This window comes from Somniosus microcephalus, chromosome 12, assembly GCF_052327205.1.
Source record: "Somniosus microcephalus isolate GS21.2 chromosome 12, FLI_Smic_1.0, whole genome shotgun sequence".
Classification (NCBI taxonomy): Eukaryota; Metazoa; Chordata; class Chondrichthyes; order Squaliformes; family Somniosidae; genus Somniosus; species Somniosus microcephalus.
Genome location: NC_140998.1, coordinates 60,146,218 through 60,169,073, shown reverse-complemented (window position 1 = coordinate 60,169,073; position 22,856 = coordinate 60,146,218).

The window sequence follows — 22,856 nt, the reverse complement described above, 5'->3', positions numbered from 1 at the left end:
GTGATTCTTCATGGTTTCTGCACTTTGGGAGTTTTCATCACAAGCTGGGCAGAGCAGGTCATCGTAATATTCGGTGTCGTCCAACAGGTCATGGTAATATTCGGTGTCGTCCTGAGCTAGGCCAGCGAGAGGGTCTTCTATTTCCTCCATACCCAGCTGGACGTTAGCCAGCTTTTGTTCCAAATCCAGACATCTTTCCTGAAGAGACTTCTTCATGCGTTCAGTTTCATCCAGCTTTTTCTGGGCTTCCTGCAAGTCTTTTACTACTGACCTCATTCGTGATTTCAATACTTCAACTTCATTGGGAGATTGATTGATTGTATTATTCAATCCCTCTACTGGAGCAGCTGTTTCAGCATTCTGTTGTTCAACATTGACGTGAATCAGCGTATTTTTGGCATCCAAGGTTTGTTCTGCTGCCATCTTCTCAGTCTGTGTTGCAACCTCAGCTATTCCAATAACTTTTGGGAGCTCCAAACCCCTCTCCTTTGAAGATTTAGACTCATGTCCAAATTGTTCCCATTTCAGAGTCTTGTCCCTCAGCATATGAAGGAGTTGACTGACCATTGACTCTTCTGACCTCATCCGTTTCCCAGTAGCTGCAGGGCTGCTTATAACCTTGCCCTGGGGCTCCTTTGCTGTTTCTACTTCGCCATCATCCGCAGCCTCCACCATTCAAATTTCCACAAATGAATCGTCCGGTGATGCTGCACCCAACTTCAGTAGGAGCTCGGAATTCATGGCGACCAACTCAGCCTTTTCTGCCTGCAATCTGCTAACAAGCGCCTTCAGTTGCTGAACATCTTGCTCCACCAGATTAGAGCACGCACCTTCAGAAACCGAATCAGCTTTGATTCGTTTGGCCTCCTTGCGCAGACGGTTTGTGTGCTCCTGCTCCCTTTTCTCCCTCAGCTGTTCCTGTTGTCTTTCCAGATTCTCCCACTCTGTGTCAAAGAACGTTTTCATTGCTTTTATCTCTTGCTCGAGACGGCAACTCAATTGTTCTAATTGCTGTTGTAATTTGAAATGGAGTTGAGTTCGAGCCCGGTGTTCCTCAGACTTGTGCATGTCTGTAAACTGAACAGACTCAGAATTCTCTGCCAAACTGTGTTGTTGTTGTTCAGTGGAATTCTGTTCTGAAACTTTGTTCTCCTTTGAAGCATCAGTATTTATGCACTCCTTCGTTTTTCCAACCTTAGTCAGCAAGTCCATTGTAGACTTGTCTTTCGCACCTGGGCTGGTCTTGTCGTCATCCGTTTCAGAGTCTGAGCTGATTGTCTTCACCGAGTTCTCACTCGTTATTGCTTTTAGGTAGTGCCATTCCATGTTTATTTCCCTGATCCACTCCCGTCCCAGAAGTGGTGGACCTCCCTCAGGTAGTACATATAAGTCCATTCCTTGGTGTTCTTTGCCCCTGTCTCTCACCTTGACTTGTATCTTTCCCATGGGGTATACTTTATGCCCCGTGTATGTCTGCAATACGATCTTGGTATCTCTCAAGGGTATATGTGAGAATAGCCGGTTGTAATCCCTTCGATTTATGACTGATAGGGCTGATCCTGTGTCCAATTCCATTTTCACTTGGACTCCGGCTACTTTTAGTGTGACCCAGATAGTTTGTAGGTCAGCTTCCTTACTCCCATTGTGAATTCTCAGACTACCCAGTTCCTGGCCGTTCGGGTCTGAATCCGAATTCTGTTCATCTGAACTCTTCTCAGCCACCTTGTGTACCTTGCTGTACTCTTCCTGCGGTGACTTTTTTCTGTTGTTGGTCTTCTTTCCTGACCGGCATACTTTAGCTATGTGACCAAGCTTGCCACATTTTCTACATTCCTGGTTTTTAAACCAGCATTGGTTCTGGTCGTGTGTTGTCTTCCCACAACGATAACATTTTGTTGTACCCGAAGTCATTTGATCCACGCTGAGTACCGCTGCCTTCAGCTGCATTTCCGCAGTGCCTCTCGCGGCTGCTTCGTGTGATGCTGCAATAAGGATAGCCTTGTCAAGTGTAAGATCGTTCTCTTCGAGCAGTCGCTTTTGTGTTCCTTCCTTCGACAACCCGCACACGAACTTGTCTCTCAATGCCTCTGTCAGATTTTCCCCAAACTGGCAGTATTTCGCTAGTCTACGCAGTTCGACCAAGTATTCCGCGTTGCTTTCCTCTTTCCGTTGCGTTCTCGCATAAAATTTGAATCGATCCGCCAACATCAGCAGTGTGGGGTTCAAATGATCCTTCAGGACAGCAACAATATCAGCGAAAGTCTGATCCGCCGGTTTAGCTGGTGATAGAAGATGCTTCAATAGCTCGTATGTCTTCGCCCCCATTGCGTTTAATAAGGTGAGAGCTTTATCATCATCTGCTATTTTATTGGCCTCACAATATATCTCGATACGTTCTACGTACGTGGCCCAATCTTCCACCTCGGAATCGAAGTTGTTGATGTTACCATGCTTAGGCATCTTCACTATCTTTTTGAGAAACCACAATGAATTTGTTCGTTACTTTTTTTTTCCAAAAATGGCGGTTTCCCGCGCTTGTCTTCTTCCCCGCCCACTTTCAAAATGGCGGTTTCCCGCTTCTGTCTTCTTCCCCGCCTACTGGCGGCTTCCCGCGTTTCTTCCCCTGGCGGGAGGGGTAAGCTTTCCTTCGGGCGACGACCGCTGGCTTTCGGAGTTCGCAGCCTGCGCGCCGGCTTCAGTGTGTTCCTTGTTCCCTTTTCTCGGCCGGCAACCGGTGCTGGGGACAACCCGTTGGCGGCGAACAGTTCCAGCCGCTGGGCGGAAACTCGCTCGGTCTCCCTCGCTTGGTCCCGTTCCCCCTTCACTCGGGCTCTGTCTCTCCCTCAGTGGCTTCCAATCGCGCCTCCCAGCCCTCTCGCAGTCCGGTCCTTTCCTCCCCCGGCTGCGGCTGAGTTCTCCGCGGTTTAATTTATTTTTATATCCAGCCGCTGGGCGGAATCTCGCTCGGTCTCCCTCGCTCGGTCCCGTTCCCCCTTCACTCGGGCTCTGTCTCTCCCTCAGCGGCTTCCAATCGCGCCTCCCAGCCCTCTCGCAGTCCGGTCCTTTCCTCCCCCGGCTGCGGCTGCGTTCTCCGCGGTTTTATTTATTTTTATATCTTCCCGCACCTTACGATCCCGGTCGCAGCGCCTCGTGGCCTCGGTAGCTGCCCGGCCTTTTTCGCCGGTCACGGTCTAGCTGTCTCACGACGCTGTTGCATCTCCCAGCCCGCTTGTAGCCCGGTCTCTCACACCGGCTGCGTTCCCGCTTGTACCGCGGCTTCCGTGCCGTACGCTGCCCCAGTCTCAGCGCCTCTGAGCCCGACTTCTGTCCAGCTCCTTTCCCCCGACCGTGGTCAAGTTCACCGCCCTTATCCTCCGTTTCTTTTTATTTTCCCCCTACTCACAGTCAACGTGGCCGACTTGCTTCTCTTGGCTGATCGGCTCACTCACCGCCGTGGCAGAAGGGACAATAACAGCCTGTTGCTGATGGAGGGCTTTGTGTCTGAATCCTTCCTTCTTCCTTGCTCTGCAGACTCGAGTCTTCTCTCAGCAGAACGACGAGGGCAGGTGCCTCTTCTCAACGCTCGTTAACTGCTTCGGCTGTGTCGCTGCCGCAGGGTAAGATCGAACCCGTCGCCACTGTAAAGTCTGTGGGTTATATGGTGAATTAATACACAGACTACAAGAGTAACTTTAACAGGACTTTACTATTCGAAGGTCAGGGCGAATCTGCCCAATAAATCCTTACACAGCACTTATATACCGGTGTGGTCACTCCCGGTATTACAGTATACAGCAGCCAAGATAAAGTAGTGCAACACCTAAAATAGTTCTCTTAAAGGTGGACGGTTACATACAATAGTTCTCTTAAAGGTAGAACGGTTACATACACTACAGTTCCTGCAGTCCACAGACAGCTTTTATGGATTCAGCCAACAGTAAGTTCTGGAACACAGTTTCGGAGAAAACGAAACCAGACAGTACCCCATACATATAGATTGGATGCAGATCCGATCAGATCGGCCTGTAGATAAAGGCCATCTAAATGTTTACCCAGACAAAGGGAAACAGCTTCATATTCAAAGGAGAAACATCAAGACCCATTAAAGACAATACAAGGTCATTCCAGACCAGAGTTGGCAGTTACCGGCCATCCCGAAGGTATTTTAAACACAAAGACTACCCCGCTGTGCTACAAGCCCGCCAAAAGTTAAACAAAGACTAACCTTGATATGGCGGGATATAAGGGCCTCCATGAAAAGTATAACTGGGGTCCTGGGGTAGCATTGAGGAGGAAGGTATTCGGATTGGAGACCATCGGGTTTCGGTAGCCATTGAGGAAGATCAGCATCGGGAGAGACCAGTGCAGATCATTTTGGAGAGATTGCTCGGGGGTCCGAAGAAGGCCTTTTCAGACTCGGAAGAAGAAGACGAGACCCGGGGTAGTTATCGGGAGATCATCGACAAAAACCCCGGGCCGTTGACGAGACGAGAAGACAGCCGGCGAAGAGGAAGAAAATGAAACGCCTTACAGAACGGGTAGCCACCAGCGTCGTGTACAGGAGCACGGAGAAATCGAGACCGTGACCACCATCGTTGTATGCAGGAGCACCGAGAAGACAGCCGGTGGGTGAAACGATGGACGGCGAGTCCTGCTGAATTAAGGTGGCCGAGATGCCATTAGCTTGGGCAGCCCGCTGCGCCTACAGCCCAACGACCACGTGACGACGGCAGGCCCGAGAGAGAGCACCAAGTAAAGAACCCCAACCCAACTGCAGTTTTGGATTGGTGAGCATGTTTCTGGCCCCTCATAATCTCATCTAGTTAGGTTTAGGGGGTGGGCATTTTAGGGGATAATTAACAATGAGTTCTTGTCTCTCGATGTTCCGTGTGTTTCCCTAATTCATGGTGACCATTGTAAAGTATAATATGCCTATATATATATTGGTTAGTACTGTATTATGATTTGTTTTTCCCTCCCATGTACCTTATTTGGCTTACATTCAATTTTTCCTTTATGCAATAAAATTTCATTTCGTTTCATTAAACTTGGTCTATAGAGCATTCTCTGCATTGTAGTTCCTGCCTCAAAGTCCAGTGTATAGAACCTAAGGGGTGAGTGGGTCGAACCACTCGGTAAATTACTGTGCAAGAGAGAGAGGCCTCTAGAGCGAGAGAGAGAGAGACCTCAGCGGTCGAAAACCCCTTACAAATCTGCCCAGAGATTGGGGCAGGGCCAGGTTTGAGTCGGACGCCCGATTTACACCCCACCAATTTTACCTGTCCCGTTCTCACTGGGGGAGGGTTAGGTTAAAATCAGGACTAAAGTTAGTGAGCACATTTAAAAAAAATTCTAGGTATGTGGGCATCTCTGGCAGGCTGGCATTTATTGCCCATCCCTAGTTGCCGTGAACAAATATGACAGAAGTAAATATTAAATATGTCTATCTGAACACACTGACTGAAACTGAGACTGATGTGGTTTTTGGTTCTGCTCTCATGGCCTGGGTAACCATTTGTGTGTCTCAGTTTATAAAGATGTCAAAATTCAGAAAGTGTATATTTTTTTAAGTGGAAATTGTGCAACAAAACTCTTATTGTCTCTTTTGATTCCCTTATTTATTAGCAGAGCTAAATGAGTGTCCTCATTCTGAAATCATCTGTGGATCAGCAATCTCAGATGCTTTCTTATCTTACTGTTGCATAATACAACAAATTCACTCTCTGTTTTGTGATAGAACATTTAAAATGATGGGATTAAAAGGATCATATAAGCATTATCAACATCAATTATTATATCTACCATACATAATACATCACTGACTTTACTTATTTTCTCTTGTGTACCAGCTTCTATAACTATTCATCCCATTGTTAAACAACATATAAACAGGTGGCAGGATTAACGATTATCCACCATTAATACAATATTTTATTTACTTTGAGACTTTCCCGCTCGTTGAACGTGACAAAACAAAAATGCATTCCCAGAAAGAAATGACAATCTCTGAAAGTAGTTGAATCCCACAGAATCTAATAGCTTCCTTGGAACATTTAATTTCCTTTGCAGCCAGCTTCTTTTGAACATTCAATCTAATTTCTCTTTTCATTAGTTTCTTTTGAAATGTAATTTAAACTCCCTTGTGGCATGCACCACATATCCTCCTCACAAAATATCATGAATCTTTGCAAATGTACTCTGCAAAGTTTCATCAGCCACAATAGAGCAGAGCCCATTCTAAGCACATTATTAACAAAAATGGAATAATGATGAGTTTCCCTTCTGTAATTGTAATTAGTACATTACAATGAAAGGCCCTTAATGTCATCCAAAACCAGTTATCATTCCACATTTAGTTTGTAAGATGCAGCTATGCAGGAATGATCTGACATGTTTGTTCAAATATGTGTTCATCTATCCTACTGGTCAGACTCCATATGGTACTGAGGTTTCTTATAGGGATGAATTTTCTAGTTGTGCGCTTGGGCTGCAGGACTGCTGTGCTGCTTTGTACTCGTGCAGTTTAGGATCAGCAACTATTGGGGTCGGCCTAATTATATATTCACTGCAAGCTCCTGTCCTTGTTCTCACTCAGTTGGAGGTTTGCAAAAACCAGCACCCTGTGCCTCTTAAAGGGACTGTATCTGTGAATTAAAGGTGAGCTGCTTTCCAGCTGCAGGAGAAAATTACAGCCACCAACAAAGGCCGTTCCCATTCATTGCGGCAGCTCTGCAGTTGCTTTTTCAGGAAGTGGACAAAAGGAGGGTTGCTTTGTTCGACACTGCAGGGCACCCTCTCCATGGGAAGCAGTGCAGGATGCAAGGGAGGAAGTGGTTAAAAGGGTCTGCTCTCATCGCTTCCCATTCCTCGCAGAACCACGATAGGGTTCCCCTTGTCTTCAACTTTCACCCCACCAGCCTCCACATTCAACAGATCATCCTCTGCCATTTCCGCCTCCTCTAGCATGAGCCCAACACCAAACACATCTTCCCCTCCCCTTTCAGCATTCTTTTTGAGGATGGCAGGCTGTGACTAGTGGGGTACCGCAAAGATCGGTGCTTGGGCCACAGCTATTCACAATCTATATCAATTATTTGGATGAGGGGACTAAATGTAACATTTCCAAATTTGCTGATGATACAAAGCTAGGTGGCTGTGTCAGTTGTGAAGAGGATGTGAAGAGGCTTCAAGGGGATCTTGACAGGGTCAGTGAGTGGGTGAGAACATGGCAGATGGAATATAATGTGGATAAATGTGAAGTTATCCACTTTGGTAGAAAAAACAGAAAGGCAGAGTATTTCCTAAATGGTGAAAGATTGGGGAATGCAGATGCTCAAAGGGACCTGGGCGTCCTTGTACATGAGTCACTGAAAGTGAATGTGTAGGTGCAGCAAGCCATTAGAAAGGCAAATGGTATGCTGGCCTTCATTACAAGAGGATTTGAGTATAGGAGTAAAGAAGTCTTACTCCAATTATATAGGGCCTTGGTGAGACCACACCTGGAGTACTATGTACAATTTTGGTCTCCTTACCTAAGGGAGGATATACTTGCCATAGAGGGAGTGCAACGAAGGTTCACGAGATTGATTCCTGGAATGGCAAGACTGTCGTATGAGAAGAGATTGAGTAAACTAGGCCTGTGTTCTCTTGAATTCAGAAGAATGAGAGGGGATCTCATTGAAGCATACAAAATTATTACAGGGCTTGATAGGATGGATGCTGGGAGAATGTTTCCCTTGGCTGGGGAGTCTAGAACCAGGGGCCTCAGCCTCAGGATAAAGGGTAGGCCATTCAGGACTGAGATGAGAAGAAATTTCTTCACACAGAGGGTGGTGAATCTTTGGAATTCTCTACCCCAGAGGGCTGTGGAAACTCAGTCATTGGGCATATGCAAAACAGAAGTCGATAGATTTCTGACTAGTAATGGCATTAAGGGACATGGCGATAGGGCCGGTGAGTGGAGTTGAGGCAGAAGATCAGCCATGATCTCATTGAATGGAGGAGCAGGCTCAAAGGGCGAAATGGCCTACTCCTGCTCCTATTTTCTATGTTATGCTCTTATGTTCTTATTCCGAAGGGACCGCTCCCTCCGCGATACCCTGGTCCACTCCTCAATCACCCCCAACACCCTCTCCCCTTCCCACGGCACCTTACCATGCAAGCGCAGGAGGTGCAACACCTGCCCTTTTACCTCCTCCCTTCCCACTGTCCAGGGCCCCAAACACTCAATCCAGTTGAAACAGCGATTTACTTGTACTTCTTGCAATTTAGTATACTGTATTCGCTGCTCACGATGTGGTCTCCTCTACATTGGGGAGACCAAATGCAGATTGGGTGACCGCTTTGCAGAACACCGCTGTTCAGTCTGTAAGTCTGACCCTGAGGTTCCGGTCGCCTGTCACTTTAATTCTCCGCTCCACTCCCACTCTGGCCTCTCGGCCCTCGGCCTCCTACACTGTTCCAACAAAGCTCAATGTAAGCTCGCGGAACAGCACCTCATATTTCAATTAGGCACTTTACAGCCTTCTGGACTCAACATCGAGTTCAACAATTTCAGATCATAACCTCGGCCCCTATTTTTTTTTCACATGGTAGCTGTTGATGATTCTGCCATTCCCATTTATATCTCATCTAGACTAATCTTTTTTTCTAAACTTGTCCCATTACCATCTCCTTTTGCCTTGCATCATCATCCCTTTTGTCTTTTTTATCTCTCCTGCCTTCCATCCTATCACAGGCCTTCCCTTTTGTTCTTTCCTCCCCTCCCCCCTTTCCTTGCCCCCGCACTTGCTTAAAATCTGTTACATCTTTAACTTTTTCCAGTCCTGACGAAGGGCCATCAACCTGAAATGTTAACTCTGTTTCTCTCTCCACAGATGCTGCCTGACCTGCTGAGTATTTCCAGCATTTTCTGAGATAATTCAGTTTGGCTGGTCACTGGTGTTCAATTCACCATCAGCCACGATAAAGTACCAAGGGAGGAGCTGGCTTCACATACACTGCAGTTATACTGCATGTTTGGTATTGGTGTCAGTGGTAGGGACATCTGCACCTATTGGAAAATTGCAGGCCCACACATTTCCATTCAGTTTGCCCTCAAACTGTTCCTTGAGTAGATTACAATACCTGTGACTTTTAATCGTTGATCCAATTGCATGATTCTGTCTTTACGATTTTTGAGGTGAATTTATAAATTAGTGATCGTGCACAGAGCTCCACGCGCCAGGAGAGCATACTGGGAATCAAGGCAAGCAGGTCAGCATAGCGCAAATGGTTTTCTACCCATTGTAATGGAGTGACAGGCTACGTGATATGTGCTCCTGGTGTATGAAGCACTGCACTGGGAGCACTAATTCCTAAAAACTACTCCCATGTATCTTCTACTCATTGAGGTGATTCAAATGGGAAAAGTGATCCATCTGTGGCTAACTAAAGAAATTAAGGATAGCATTAGATTGAAAGAAGAAGATTATAATGTTGCGAAGAAATTAGTAAGCCTGAGGATTGGGAGAGTTTCAGAAACCAGAAAAGGATGACCAAAACATTGATAAAAAGTGGAAAAAATAGAATATGAGAGAAAACTAACAAGAAATATAAAAACAGATTGTAAGAGCTTCTGCAAGTATGTGAAAAGGAAGAGAGTAGCAAAAGTAAACGTTGGTCCCTGAAAGGCTGAGACAGGAGAAATTATTATGGGGAATAAGGAAATGGCAGAAACGTTAAACAAATATTTTGTGTCTGTCTTCACAGTAGAAGACACAAAAAGCATACCAAAAATGGTGGGGAACCAAGAGTCTAATGAGGGTGAGGAACTTAACATAATTAATATAAGTAGAGAAAAAGTATGAGAGAAACTAATGGGACTAAAAGCTGACAAATCCCCTGGACCCGATGGCCTACATCCTAGGGTTCTAAAAGAGGTGGCTGCAGAGATCGTGGATGCATTGGTTTTGATTTTCCAAAATTCCCTAGATTCTAGAATGGTCCTAGCAGATTGGAAGGTAGAAAATGTAACCCCGCTATTCAAGAAAGGAGGGCGAGAGACAACAGGGAACTAAAGGCCAGTTAGCCTGGCATCAGCCATTGAGAAAATGCTGGAATCCATAGTTAGTGGTATCAGGGCACTTAGAAAATCATAACATGATTAGGTAGAGTCAGCATGGTTTTATGAAAGGGAAATCATGTTTGACAAATTTATTAGAGTTTCTTGAGGTTGTAACTAACAGAATAGATAAGGAGGAACCAGTAGATGTGGTGTATTTGGATTTCCAAAAGGCATTCGATAAGGTGCCACATAAAAGGTTATTACACAAGATAAGGGCCCATGGGTTTGGGGTAATATAATAGCATAGATAGAGGATTGGTTAATGGACAGAAAACAGAGAGTAGGGATAAACGGATCTTTTTCAGGTTTGCAGGCTGTAACTAGTGGGGTGCCTCAAGGATCAGTGCTGGGGCCACAGCTATTTACAATCTATATTAATGACCTAGATGAAGGGACCGAGTGTAATGTATCTAAGTTTGCTGACGATACAAAGCTAGGTGGGACAGTAAGCTGTGAAGAGAACAGAAAGAGTCTGCAAAGGGATATAGATAGACTTAAGTTAGTGGGCAGTAAGGTGGCAGATGGAGTATAATGTTGGGAAATGTGAGGTTATTCACTTTGGTAGGAAGAAGAGAAAAACAGAATATTTTTTAAATCGTGAGAAACTTTCAAATGTTGGTGTTCAGAAAGATATGGGTGTCCTCATGCAAGAAACACAGAAAACTAGCATGCAGGTACAGCAAGCTATAAGGAAGGTAACTGGCATGTTGGCCTTTATTGCAAGGGGGGTTGGAATACAAGAGTAAGGAAGTCTTGCTACAATTGTACAGGGCCTTGGTGAGACCACACCTGGAGTACTGTGCACAGTTTTGGTCTCCTTATCTAAGGAAGGATATAATTTCCTTGGAGGCGGTGCAACGAAGGTTCACCAGATTAATTCCTGGGATGAGAGGGCTGTCCTATGATGAGAGGCTGTGTAGAATGGGCCTATACATAAGAGATTAGCGTGTAAAGTTAAGGCACATGGGATTGGGGGCAAGGTAGTGACTTGGATAGAGAACTGGTTGGCAGACAGAAAGCAAAGAGTTGGAATAAACGGGTCTTTTTCCGAGTGGCAGGCAGTGACTAGTGGGGTACCGCAGGGATCGGTCCTTGGACCTCAGCTATTCACAATATATATGAATGAACTAGACAAGGGAACTAGATGTAATATCGCCAAGTTTGCAGATGACACAAAGCTGGGTGGGCGTGTGTGCTATGAGGAGGATGCCGAGAAACTCCAGGATGATTTGGACAGGTTGGGTGATTGGGCATTAGAATTGCAGATGCAATATAACGTGGATAAATGTGAGGTTATCTACTTTGGTGGCAAAAACAGGAAGGCAGATTATTATCTGAATGGCAATAGATTGGGAGAAGGGGAAGTGCAACGAGACCTGGGTGGCCTTGTGCACCAGTCACTGAAGGTAAGCATGCAGGTGCAGCAGGCGGTTAAGAAGGCAAATGGTATGTTGGCCTTCGTAGCGAGAGGGTTGGAGTACAGGAACAAGGATGTCTTGCTGCAGTTGTACAGGGCCTTGGTGAGACCACATCTTGAGTATTGTGTGCAGTTTTGGTCGCCTTATCTGAGGAAGGATGTTCTTGCCATGGAAGGAGTTCAGCGAAGATTCACCAGGCTGATACCTGGGATGGCAGGAATGACGTATGAGGAGAGATTGGGTCGATTGGGCTTATACTCACTGGAGTTTAGAAGAATGAGAGGGGACCTCATTGAAACTTATAAAATTCTGACAGGACTGGACAGACCAGATGCAGGAAGGATGTTCCCGATGGTCGGGGAGTCCAGAACCAGGGGTCACAGTCTAAGGATAAGGAGTAAGCCATTTAGGACAGAAATGAGGAGGAATTTCTTCACCCAGAGAGTGGTGAACCTGTGGAATTTTCTACCACAGAAGGCAGTAGAGGCCAACTCATTAAATATATTCAAGAAGGAGCTGGATATATTTCTTAAGGCTAAAGGGATCAAGGGGTATGGGGAGAAGGCAGGGACAGGGTACTGAATTTGGATGATCAGCCATGGTCGCAGTGAATGGTGGAGCAGGCTCGAGGGGCCGAATGGCCTACTCCTGCTCCTATCTTCTATGTTTCTATGTTTATACTCTATGGATTTTAGAAGAATGAGAGGTGATCTCATTGAAACATACAAGATTCTGAAGGGGATTGACAGGGTAGATGCTGAGATGTTGTTTCCCCTGGCTGGAGTGTCTAGAACTAGGGGCCATAGTCTCAGGATAAGGGGTCGGCCATTTAAGACCGAGATGAGGAGGAATTTCTTCACTCAGAGGGTTGTGAATCTTTGGAATTCTTTGCCCCAGAGGGCTGTGAATGATGAGTCTTTGAGTATATTCAAGGCTGAGAGATAGATTTTTGGACTGTCGGGGAATTAAGGGAGATCAGGTGGGAAAGTGGAGTTGAGGTCGATGATCAGCCATGATCTTATTGAATGGCGGAGCAGGCTTGAGGGACCATCTGGCCTACTCCTACTCCTATTTTTTATGTTCTTATGTTTTTATTCCAGCTATCGATTATGCTACCTAGGCAGTGTGCTTCTCACAGTAGATGATGCGGTTTTCTCTTTTTGCACGTTCTGTATCAAACACCAGCAGGTGGCTAGCCAGGGTCACTTCTGGGTTGGTCCCGATCACTGATGGATTGTTCCCAGCTACAGCCTGCACGAAGATAGAAATCAAAATTAAAATGAAAAAGAGAAAAAATTCCAACAGTATCTTCTGCATTTTAAAATTAGGATTCCAAGCAACTAAACAGTTCCATCCTGCATTTCTAACCTACGTTTTTATTTTTTTAAATGATATTTTAAAGCCAGTTTTTAGATCTTGATGTTGGCAATTGCTAAGCATAAGCATTCAGTGATTCCCTCAGTGAAAAAATAATAGACTTTTACAGTATATTGCTGCTATCTAAGCCTTGAGATTACAATGGCTGGTAATAGTCCATGAATGGTTTGCATCGTCATATGACATTCCTCTTTCTGCTATCTCAAAATTATGTATTACCGCCATAAACTAACAGAATATTGCATTAAGTATTTGTAATGATATCAGCAAATAGTGATGATATTTGTCTGTGTTTGATTACTTATGCCTTACAGCATATTTGTCTGTGTTTTTGATTGCTTGTGCCTGAGCAGCAGATGTCATGTGACCGAGAGAAGCAAGGCAGAGAGTTTTTACTTTCAGTTTGATTCTGGATGCATCACAGCATGGTGTGTTCTGTAAAGGCTGTTAAAAAGAGTTGAATATACTTTAGATTAAAAAGACATCTCTTTCATAAATGAGTCGTTATTGAACCCACAAAGAAATCAATACATGGTGTCAGAAGTGGCTGTAAGAGAGGAAGAGAAAAAAAAAACTGAAGTTAAATCAGCTCTCCACAGATTAGCAAGCCAGAAGAGAACATCGTTGCTTACCATTAGAGAATAGCTAACGAAGTGAAAAATGGAAGGTTTACTCCCACCGGCGACGCTTCCGTTGTCAGGTAATGTGGCTGAAAATTGGAGAAGGTTCAAACAACGTTTAGAGTTGTATTTAGCGGCAATCGGAGCTGATGAGAAAAGTAATAAACAGAAATCGTCACTGTTCTTACATGTCGTGGGTGATGCAGCGCTGGAGGTATATAATAATTTCATATTTGCTGTTGATGGAGACAAAATGAAGCTAGATAAAATAATGGAACAGTTTGAGGCCTACTGCATACCTAAACGCAACGTGACCTTTGAGAGGCACAAATTTTTCACATGTGTACAGAAAATCGGCGAGACTATTGATCAGTATGTGACTGAACTGAGAAACCGGAGCAAATCGTGTGAATTTGGGGGACTCACAGACTCGCTGATAAAAGACAGACTGGTGTGTGGTATTCCAGATGATGGTCTAAGGGAAAGACTGCTAAGAGAGCAAGATCTAGACCGGGGAAAAGCCATAGCACTGTGTAGGGCTACAGAGACTGTGAAGTTGCAGGCAAAGGAGCTGTTCAGTGACAGTAGCTGCAATGTGGATGCAGTGAGAAAGAACGGATACAAACCGTTTAACAAAGAGAGCGCCAATGTGAAAAAAGAGACGTGGCCAGCAAACGAAAATGAAGGGGACAATCGGAAGTCATGTAGTCGATGCGGTACACAGCATCCACCAAGAAAGTGTCCAGCATATGGTAAAACATGCAATAGATGCAACAAAAACAACCATTATGCCCGTTGCTGTAAGAACCAAGCGCAACAAAGCAAGGTCCATACAGTAGATGAAAGCGAGATAGAGGAATTCAATGTAGATGTTGTGTCTGAAAACAAAAAAGAAGAAAGAGACTGGATGTTGACACTAAAAGTGAATGACATACACATTCCATTTAAATTGGATACTGGAGCACAAGTTAATGTGATATCAGAGACCGATTTTAAGAGAATTAGACCCAGACCAAAGTTACATGGAATACAAGTGAAAGTGACCGGATACTCAGGTACTGATATACCAGTGAAAGGAAAATGCATTGTCAAAGTAACACACAAGGACAGAGAGCACACGCTAGCATTAATCGTGGTGCCAAAGGATGTGCAAGCCATACTAGGGTTAAAAGCCTGTGAGAGACTGAACCTGGTAAAGAGAGTCCTCGTTGTGGAAAGTGAAAGAGAGACAGTCTATGATGAACTGAATGTTGCGTACACACCGGGTAAGCTGATGTATACAGCAGACACGTTGTCCAGAGCTGTTGACCCAGGAGAGCCCGCAAACACAGTGAAAAGACTGAAGTACAAGGCAAAAGACAGTGGAACTGACTTCGATCAGAGCATGCTTGTATACCGCACAACGCCGCTCGAGTGTGGTATGTCACCAGCCCAACTCCTGATGGGACGTCGGCTAAGGTCAAACCTACCCATCCCGGAGAACCTCCTGAAAACAAAAGAGGGGGAGAAAGTGAGGAAGTTCAAAGAACAACCTGATCACACAGCTGAGAACCAATCATCTGAGGCAACAACTCAGATTCAAGGACAATCAATCAGAAAATCCTCAAGACACGTGAAGCCTCCTGAGAGACTCATTGAGCAAATTTAAGGACTATTGTTATAGAAGGAAGTAATGTTATCTTATTCTTTCTTCAAGTTCTAGTGTATTGACATATTTCATGTGAACACACAAAGCAAGGGTAAAAAATCTTGATCATGATAATGATAATGTAAGTTCATTAAATGTTGTTAGTTAAAAGTAAAATACTTTTGTTTTAAGAAAGGGAGATGTAATGATATCAGCAAATAGTGATGATATTTGTCTGTGTTTGATTACTTATGCCTTACAGCATATTTGTCTGTGTTTTTGATTGCTTGTGCCTGAGCAGCAGAGGTCATGTGACCGAGAGAAGCAAGGCAGAGAGTTTTTACTTTCAGTTTGATTCTAGATGCATCACAGCATGGTGTGTTCTGTAAAGGCTGTTAAAAAGAGTTGAATATACTTTAGATTAAAAAGACATCTCTTTCATAAATGAGTCATTATTGAACCCACAAAGAAATCAATACAGTATTTATCTGCTATTATCGCCAACTGTAATTTGTAGCCTTGAGTCTCCAAAGACACCATTTTCAAAACATGCTAAATTCACATGGTATGTATACACATTAGCTTATATATTAACCTGTTGAGGTTGTACAGATATAGCTCGTAATATATTCTGAAAATAGCATTTCCAGTTGATACTACGGGGGAAAAATTGGGTTGCTTTGCGCCTCCCGGTAGCGCCCAAGGGGGTGCTAATGGGGTGCAAAGCACCTAGCGCCTGGGCGCGGAGCCGGTGACGCCTCCAGCGAAATTCAGTGGGAGGTTAGCGGCAGCAGTAGCCGGTAGCGCCCTGCGGCACTGTGCCTCTGGCGATGATGTCATTACTGTGCGCAGCACCCCGCTCGCGTCCCGGCCGCAAACTTCGCTCGCGCCCCCTGACCGACTGCCAGACGCTATGTCCGACAGGGTCAGGGTGGCGTTTTTGTGGCCGGGGCGGTGCAAATTAAAGGGCAGGTGCTGGGCGTCCTTTTTTGTTTTGGGGCCGCCTGCCAGCACCTGCCCCCTCTCGCCTCCTCCTGTGGGGTGCTGGCCGCGATCGGTCAGCCCGGCATTCCTCTTGAGTGTTGGGCTCTTTTGCCAGCACCCTACTCCACGCTGACACAGCAGGGCAGCTGGTGCATGCTGCGCTAGGCCCCTCCCCTTTAACCAGGGGTGGGAGGCCTGCAGTACCGTGGCGCTACGTGCCAACGCACATGGCGCTGCTGCACGTGGCGCCGCGATATTCAATGGGAGCGCCCCAAGATGGGGGGGAATGCTTCCAGTAGTGTCCCGCCTTCTGCTTGGGATGCTACCATTCAATTTTGGGCGCGGGGGCGCTAACCTTTTCAGGGCGTTAAACCTCGGCGAAGTTTTTGCCCTAAAGGGGGCGCGAGCCAATTTTTCCCCCTACATTCATTGCTGTAATTTTTCTTCATCAACAAATATCTTTCTGGTAAAATATGCAGCATGAAGCTAAAATAATGATGCAAATCTGTAACAAGATATGAGGTATCCTACAAGAAATACTGTTTTGAAATACATGTTTTGAAATTGAGAAAACGCAACTGGCAGTCGCATCCACCAAGGCAGTTCCAAATTGACAGAAATGAAACTGCCACTAATTGAATTATTGATGTCTACAGCATCCCTTTGCTAAAATCACTGGTAGAGCCATCTTGGACATAGCTAAGGACAGAAAGTTTCCTTTAGAAATGTGTATCAAAACTGGAATCTATAGCACATATTGCAGGTGTGATTAAAAAAAATGATTACATTAGGGGATCATTCTAACCCTTCCCATCCAGCAATTAAAATCGTCCAGGATACTTACACGCCCTGGAGACGTCAGGAACTGTCAGTTCTTAATTTTGACCTGAGCAGATGGTAAGGACATCTGCCCAATGGCAGCGGGGTCCTTTTTGACCTATGCATGTTGGGTCTCAATCACATCATCAGGACCTGACTGAAAGCTTGCATGCAAATGTGAGAGCTGCTGAAAGTTGCCATGATAAATTCATCCCTGAACTCTTAAAAAAAATATCATTTCAATGGATGTGGGTAACAGCACATAACCCACTGCTCCCATAAATAATGAACCCCCTAAGAGTGACCCAAGGAGCAGCAGAGGAGCGCTACAATGAGGCACATGCCTCTACCAGGGTCGCCATCAAGACGATCATTAGGGTCTTAAAGGGACATTTTCAGTAGCTTGACAGGTCAGGTGCGTCTCTGCAAAATGCTCCAGCTTCTTCATCCTGCATAGTTGTAGCCTGCTGTTCCTTGCACTAATTTGCCATCCAAAAATGCCTGGACAGGGACATTCCTAGTGAGGTGGCTTTAGCTGCTCTGGAGACAGGACTACATGAAGGAGAGCATCAGGATGACTGTCACTCCTTAGAGTCCTCAATGTCTGCTGAACACAGGGTCTGGAAGCCAGTATGCTGGGTGCTGTCTAATCTCTCCCCTACTGCCACTAGAGCGGAGGAGGCACCGACTGGTCCCAGGCTACTGCAGAATCCAATGAAGCTGCCATACACTCCATTAGTGCCTGCATGGAAGAAGAAGCTTCCTGGTGTTGCCACAAAGGAGGACTGAGGACTCCCAAGTCACGCCTGTCAGTTGCCACATAATCTTCAAGATTGACCTTAGAGCCTGCACGTATGTGTAAAATTCCTTGAACATCCTGCTTTCCATGAGTTCTGGCTCCCAGAGCTCCAAAGCCATAAGCAGCCTTCTTCTCAGCTTCTGCTGATAGGTGACACATCCTCAGCCACACCACATTCTTCCTGTTCCCTTGAGCTCCGCAAATCACCCGGTGTTGCATCCTCACGAATGCTATCTAATTCCCCTGGGGAGGGGGGGAATATTTGAGGTAGTGCTTGACAGAGGGACATGGAGCCTGATCTAGCTTGAGGGACTCATGGGTTGGCTTGATTTTCACGCCTTCTGCCTCTTCATCATCACAGCCCATGAGGATGATTTCTCTTCTTTCCTGCTCCTGGTCCTCCTCTTTCTGCTCATCATCATCCTCCTGTTCTTCATCCTCTGATACCTGTTGCTGTGATGGATCTGCAGGCTAGGAGGGCACAAACTAGGAATGGGTTAACTCACTTAGGATTAAGGAGACAGAGAAGTAGAAGCTTGTGACTGTGTGTTGCTTCACAGAGATGCCATAATAACTGTGTTGGTGTGCAACCCTAAGCTGATGCCAGTACTGTGCTACCGACATCGACATTTCCCCTGGCTAGAGTAGAGTGGCTCCCTAGCAGCTCCATGTAAGTAATGAGACCTGTAATGGTAGAGAAGGCCCCCTGCCTCTTATGGGCTTTGTGTGCTAGATTCCCCTGCAACAAGATTGAATGAATTAGGTGAAGGCTAGTAATTCAGAGCTGTCTCAAATGTGGCATTGGACAACTGATGGGACTTTTTTTTATTTGTTCATGGGATGTGGGCATCACTGGCAAGGCCAACATTTATTGCCTTGAGAAGGTGGTGGTGAACCGCCTTCTTGAACCGCTGCAGTCTGTGTGGTGAAGGTACTCCCACAGTGCTGTTAGGGAGGGAGTTCCAGGATTTTGACCCTGCGACTATGAAGGAACAACGACATATTTCCAAGTCAAGATGGTATGTAACTTGGAGGGGAACTTGCAGGTGCTGGTGTTCCCATGCGCCTGCTGCTCTTGTACTTCTAGGTGGTAGAGGTCGTGGGTTTGGGAGGTGCTGCCGAAGAAGCCTTGGTGAGTTGCTGCAGTGCATCTTGTAGATGGTACACACTGCAGCCAAGGTATGCCGGTGGTGGAGGGAGTGAATGTTTAAGGTGGTGGAAGGGGTACCAGTCAAGTGGGCTACTTTGTCCTGGATGGTGTCGAGCTTCTTGAGTGTTGTTGGAGCTGCACTCATCCAGGCAAGTGGAGAGTATTCCATCACACTCCTTACTTGTGCCTTGTAGATGGTGGCAAGGCTTTGGGTAGTCAAGAGCTGAGACACTCGCCGCAGAATACCCAGCCGCTGACCTGCTCTTGTTGCCACAGTATTTATGTGGCTGGTCCAGTTAAGTTTCTGGTCAATGGTAACCCCCAGGATGTTGATGTTGGGGGATTCGGCTATTATAATGCTGTTGAATGTCAAGGGCCGGTGTTTAGAGACACGCTTGTTGGAGATAGTCATTGCCTGGCACTTGTGTGGCGCGAATGTTACTTGCCACTTATCAGCCCTAGCCTGAATATTGTCCAGGTCTTGCTGCATGCGAGCACGGACTGCTTCATTATCTGAGGAGTTCTGAATGAAACTGAACACTGTGCAGTCATCAGCGAACATCCCCACTTCTGACCTTATGATGGAGGGAAGGTCATTGATGAAGCAGCTGATGGTGCTTTGGCCTAGGACGCTGCCCTGAGGAATTCCTGCAGCGATGTCCTGGGGTTGTGATGATTGACCTCCAACCACCACAACCATCTTCCTTTTTGCTAGGTATGACTCCAGCCAGTGTAGTCCATATTTCCATTAACTTCAGTTTTACTGGAGCTCCTTGATGCCACACTCGGTCAAATGCTGCTTTGATGTCAAGGGCAGTCTCTCTCACCTCACCTCTGGGATTCAACTCTTTTGTCCATGTTTGGACCAAGGCAGTAATGAGGTCTGGAGCTGAGTGGTCCTGGCAGAACCCAAATTGGGCACCGGTGAGCAGGTTATTGGTGAGTAAGTGTTGCTTGATAGCACTGACGATGACACCTTCCATCACTTTGCTGATGATTGAGAGTAGACTGATGGGGCGGTAATTGGCCGGATGGGATTTGTCCTGCTTTTTGTGGGCAGGGCATACCTGGGTAGTTTTCCACATTGTCGGGTAGATGCCAGTGTTGTGGCTGTACTGGAACAGCTTGGCTGGCGCGGCTAGTTCTGGAGCACGAGTCTTCAGCACGATAGCCGGGATGTTGTCGGGGCCCATAGACTTTGCTGTATCCAGTGCGCTCAGCTATTTCTTGATATCACATGGAGTGAATCGAATTGGCTGAAGACTGGCTTCTGTGATGGTGGGGACCTCAGGAGGAGGCCAAGAAGGATCATCCAGTCGGCACTTCTGGCTGAAGATGGTTGCAAATGCTTCAGCCATGTCTTTTGCACTTGCGTGCTGGACTCCGCCGTCATTGAGGATGGGGATACTCATGGAGCCTCCTCCTCCCATTAGTTATTTAATGGTCCACCACCATTCACGACTGGATGTGGCAGGACTGCAGAGCTTTGATCTGATCTGTTGATTGTGGGATCGTTTATCCCTGTCTATATCATGCTGCTTCCGCTTTTTTGAATAATAAGAACATAAGAACATAAGAAGTAGGAGCAGGAGTAGGCCATATGGCCCCTCGGGCCTGCTCCGCCATTCAATAGGATCATGGCTGATCCGAATCTAGACTCACGTCCACTTCCCTGCCCTCTCCCCGTAACCCCTAATTCCCTTATCTGCTAGGAAACTGTCTATCTCCATTTTAAATTTATTTAATGTTGCAGCTTCCACAGCTCTCTGGGGTAGCAAATTCCATAGATTTACTACCCTCTGAGTGAAGAAGTTTCTCCTCATCTCAGTTTTGAAAGGGCAGCCCCTTATTCTTAGATTATTCCCCCTAGTTCTAGTCTCACCCATCAGTGGAAACATCCTCCCCGCATCCACCCGATCAAGCCCCCTCACAATCTTATATGTTTCGATAAGATCGCCTCTCATTCTTCTGAACTCCAATGAGTAGAGTCCCAACCTACTCAACCTTTCCTCATACGTCAACCCCCTCATCTCCGGAATCAACCGAGTGAACCTTCTCTGAACCGCCTCCAGAGCAAGTATATCTTTTCTTAAATATGGAAACCAAAACTGCACGCAGTATTCCAGGTGTGGCCTCACCAATACCCTGTATAACTGCAGCAAGACTTCCCTGTTTTTATACTCCATCCCCCTTGCAATAAAAGCCAAGATTCCATTGGCCTTCCTGATCACCTGCTGCACCTGCATACTAACTTTTTGTGTTTCATGCACCAGGACCCCCAGATCCCTTTGTACTGTAGCACTTTGCAGTTTCTCTCCATTTAGATAATGACTTGCTCTTTGATTTTTTCTGCCAAAGTGCATAACCTCACACTTTTCAACATTATATTGCATCTGCCAAATCTCTGCCCACTCACTTAGCCTGTCTATGTCCTTTTGCAGGTTTTTTATGTCATCCTCACTCATTGCTTCCCCTCCCATCTTTATATCGTCGGCAAACTTGGATATGTTGCACTCGGTCCCTTCCTCCAAATCGTTAATATAGATTGTAAAGAGTTGGGGTCCCAGCACTGACCCCTGCGGAACACTACTAGTTACTGATTGCCAGCCCGAGAATGAACCATTTATCCCAACTCTTTGTTTTCTGTTAGATAGCCAATCTTCCACCCATGCCAGTATATTACCCCCAATCCCGTGATTTCTTATCTTGATCAGTAATCTTTTGTGTGGAAACTTGTCAAATGCCTTTTGGAAGTCCAAATACACTACATCCACTGGTTCCCCTTTATTCACCCTGTATGTTACATCCTCAAAGAATTCGAGCAAATTTGTCAAACATGACTTCCCCTTCATAAAACCATGCTGACTCTGTCCTATTAAATTATGTTTATCCAAATGCTCTGTTACTGTTTCCTCAATAATGGACTCCAACATTTTGCCAACCACAGATGTTAGGCTAACTGGTCTATAGTTTCCAGCTTTTTGTCTACTTCCCTTCTTAAATAAGGGTGTTACATTAGCAGTTTTCCAATCTGCCGGGACCTTTCCTGAGTCCAGGGAGTTTTGGAAAATAATCACCAATGCATCCACAATCCCTACCGCCACTTCTCGCAAGACCCTAGGATGGAGGCCATCAGGTCCGGGGGATTTATCCGCCTTAAGTCCCATTATTTTACTGAGTACCATCTCCTTAGTGATTTTAATCGTTTTTAGCTCCTCCCCCCCCCCCCATTGCCCCCTGTTTATCCAGTGTTGGGATATTTTTAGTGTCTTCTACTGTAAAGACTGATACAAAATATTTGTTCAGCGTCTTTGCCATCTCCATGTAGTCCTGTGTTGCAGCTTCCCCAGGTTGGCACCTCATTTTTAGGTACGCCTGGTGCTGCTCCTGGCATGCTCTTCTACACTCCTTATTGAACCAGGGTTGGTCCCCTGGATTGATGGTAATGGTAGAGTGAGGGATATGCTGGGCCATGAGGTTACAGATTGTGGTGGAATACAATTCTGCTGCTGCTGACGGCCCACAGCGCCTCATGGATGCCCAGTTTTGAGCTGTTGTTCTGAATCTATCCCATTTAGCACATTGGTAGTGCCACACAAAAAAATGGAGGGTGTCCTCAGTGTGAAGACAGAACTCCGTCTCCACAAGGACTCTGCAGTGGTCACTGCTACCAGTGCTGTCATGAACAGATGCGTCTGCCACAGGTAGCTTGGTGAGGATGAGGTCAAGTAGGTTTTTCCCTCGTGTTGGTTCTCTCACCACCTGTCGCAGGCCCAGTCTGGCAACTATGTCCTTCAGGACTCGGCCAGCTCGGTCAGTAGTGGTGCTACCGAGCCATTCTTGGTGATGGACATTGAAGTCCCCCACCCAGAGTATATACTGTGCCCTTGCTACTCTCAGTGCTTCTTCCAAGTGGTGTTCAACATGGAGGAGTACTGATTGATCAGCTGAGGGAGG